Here is a 3606-nt window from a genome sequence, read left to right on the forward strand (position 1 = left end):
TTTAAAATAGTACAAAAATTCTTAGATGCCCTTTATCCAGGGTGTATTTAGAGGGCACTGAATGAAATGATATATATGAAATGAAATTGAAAATTGGAGCAAAATACCTAAGACAAGCCAAAATTGTGAAGGATTCTTAATGCAACGCAAAGAATTCTGGAACTTGTTCTGCATCTTCTCATCAAATCCCCTTCAATCCCCAGCAAAATAAATAAATAAGCAAATAAATAAATAAATAAAAGCTATTGTTTTAAGATTATGTCACACCCTCCCAGGTGACTTCAATCCTCCCTTGTCACCAAACCATCACAATTCCCAATGACCCTGGCAACCAAAACACCAAGACCCTCACAAAAAAGCTTGATGCGGGCTATTCCAAGAGTAATAAACTGAGTAAGGGGACAAGAAATTAAGGCAAAAATGGGGAGGACTCAATTTTCTTAAAAACTCCAACTCTAAAAGCAATATACCATGCTTTCTTGGAAGTGGACTGTGTAGTTCCTACGCTGTCCGTCAAAAGACAAAAGTTGTATCTGGGCAGAACTCTCTAAAAACTTCCCTGGGATCCCCTCAATAAAACTAGAAGGAATGCTCGGTCTCTCTCCCTTGAAAGTGTCATCTTTTCCCTTTTCCTATCCTTTCTAATAAACTCATTCCTGTTGCTCTGACAGAGATGTTGGGAAATCTTCCTGGCACAATTGCTGCCTCAGTTTTATGGCAGGTCTCTGCCCTGTAACAATCTGCATATGCAGTTTCAAGTCTTCTCCCGTATGGAGTGCCAAAGAGTGCTACCCTAAATATCTCCTCTGTGGGGATTCTAGAGCCACCAGAATGGGGGACAGCATGATGCATTGGAAGGGAAACCTGAAGCAGAGAGACTGGTTAGAATCTGTTGCATTTGAAGGGCAGATGACAGAAGGGTAACAAAACAAAACTAGAAATCTTTGGGAAGAAAGATTGGACAGGGTTAAGAATTTAACAATGATTGTGGGTAGGACAGGGAATGGCCAAGAAAAGAGGCACCCAAGATGAGTGTAAGAGAGCTAATATATTGTACACTAAGAAATAGCAGCAATTTGATCACTTCCTGCAAGTAAGCCTCACAATATCATATTACAATGAGGAAAATTAGGTTCATAGAATTAAATAAATTACATCCCATTCTATGGTTAGTAAATGATTAAGGTGGGATATAAAGTAAGAAGATGCAAACCTCTATGACTCACTGTCTTTTGAGTGACTGCTGACAAAGTAGGGAAGCTGGGTAAGTTAACTTGTCACAACCAGAAAGATAAATTACTCAATTACTGAGAGATGGTAACTTTGAGGGAATGATAAACCTCATGCATCCATCCATCTACCCATTCATCTTTCTTTCAGTCAGTAATTCAGGGCTGGATCTGTAGCTCAATGATAGAGAGCATGCCTAGCATGTGTGATGCCCTGGGTTCAATCCCTAGCATGAAAACAAAACAAAAACAGCTGGGCACATGCCTGTAATCTCAGCCACTTGGAAGGCTGAAGAAGGAAAATTGCAGATTCAAGGCTAGCCTGGACAATTTAGGGAGACCTGGTCATTCATAAATAAATAAATGGGCTGCAGATATAGCTTAGTGGTGTAAAGCTTGCCTAGAATATGTGATGCCCTGGGTTCAATCCCCAGTGCGGTAGAAAAAACACTATACAAAACAAAAATCCAGCACATCTTCATTAGGTATCTACTATTTTCTGTTGTCAAGCACTGGAAAATTAATGGTGGTCAAAGAAAAATTGATCTTTCCTCTCTCAAGCTAATGTTGAGTCAAGGAAGATGGACACAAACCAGCAATCAAATATGGAGGGGAAAAGTTCAGAGAGCTACAGGGATCAAAGCAGGGCCTACTGTAGGAGAAGTCAAGGAAGACTGCCTGGGAAGGGTCTTATCAAAGGAGAGTAAGGGAGCATAGTAGGAAGATGGACATTTCTGCTATTATCCCTTCTCACAGGGTGCCTGGGAACTGTGGAGCACATCTTTTAACCGCTTTGAGGTATTCACCTATGTTCCATTCTCACAGATTAAGTTACAAGCTCATACGTTTACAAAGAGGCAGCTGTCCATGATGGAAAACATTCTGGGCTAGAAGGGAGAAAGTTGAGGCTCTTTGTGTCTATGAATAGATCTCCTGGCTTCACCAAGTCTTCCTTTCCTCTTTGCCTAACACTGTTAGGAAGAAGAAATGAATTTATGAGGAAGGCGCCTGCTGCAATGTCTAACACATATGAGACTTGGTAAATATTTGTTCCAACTAAAACTAAAGTGAAGTTCATAGGATTCCATTCCCTGTAGTAAGAAAAGCCAATTTTCTGTCTCATTTCCTTTTCCTATTAAAACAAGGTTATCTTTATATATTCTTTCCTGTCCTGCAAGGATACTTCTCAACTTGGCTTTCCAATGTGTTATTTCTTTTTATGGTTAGATAGTAAGAGGCCCCAGCTGGCTTTCAGGGTCTTGCCTGGACAATTTTTATGGAGGCTATGTCTGAGGGCCAGTGTGCTAACACAGGGTAAGGATTGAGTGTTCTCCTTATGATGATAGAGATAGCAGTTGAGAGTGACCAGGCCCTATTCTATAAACATCACATGGGGGACAGTCCCCATCTCTGACCTTTGTGGTCAGCAGTGGAGTCAGTGACTTTGGACGCTAGTCTCTTGTAGGATATTTATTGGTTAAGAAAAGATTTTTGCCCCATCTGCCTAAATAAAGCACTCAGAATGCAGAGGTCTGTGCCTCCCTCCAATGGGCTTTAGAGGTGGTCACAGGAAACTCAAAAGCCAACATGAACACAGAGGTTCCTATAGCTGAGGAACCTCAGGATTTACAGAAGGACTCTGCTCTACATTCTACCTTTCCCCCTGAGATCAGCTGATCTGGTCTCCTCACCCCCACCCCACATCATACTTTTAATTCTTTTTTTTTTATTTATACTTTTAATTCTTATAGACTAACAACCTCAGGAAGGCAGTTCAGGCTTTGCAGGAAGATAGGATAATTTTGAATTCTAGCTACTTTCCTGACTGCCTGTCTTGGACATGTTTCTTAACCTCTCAGCCCACATGATTGTATCTATAGGATTTCTTATATGGTTATTGAGAAGCCTGCAGGAGACTGTGTAAAGAAAGCTCCTGGCATTTGGTGTCCATGTAGGGCACATTGGTGTTCAGCAATTCCATCTCTCTTGCCCCTTAACTAAAAGGGCAGTGTATGTCATGACCCCAGAATATGCTGTAACTGGATCTGCAGAGGGTCCTTTCTCTTCTCCAAGAAGCAGAAGATAGTCTTTCCTGATTTTAGATCAAAACACTGAAGTCTAGTGGGGATTGAACCCAGGAGTGCTTAACCACCAAGCCACATCCCCAGATATTAGTTTTTTTTTAGTTGTACATGGACACAATGCCTTTATTTTATTTATTTATTTTTATATGGTGCTGAGGATTGAATCCAGTGCCTCACATGTGCTAGGCAAGTGCTCTACCATGAGCCACAACCTAAGCTCATCCCCAGACATTTAAAAAAATATTTTATCAAGAGCTTTGTAATGTTTTGAACAACTAATAATAAATAATAAT

This window comes from Marmota flaviventris, chromosome 9, assembly GCF_047511675.1.
Source record: "Marmota flaviventris isolate mMarFla1 chromosome 9, mMarFla1.hap1, whole genome shotgun sequence".
NCBI classification, from domain to species: Eukaryota; Metazoa; Chordata; class Mammalia; order Rodentia; family Sciuridae; genus Marmota; species Marmota flaviventris.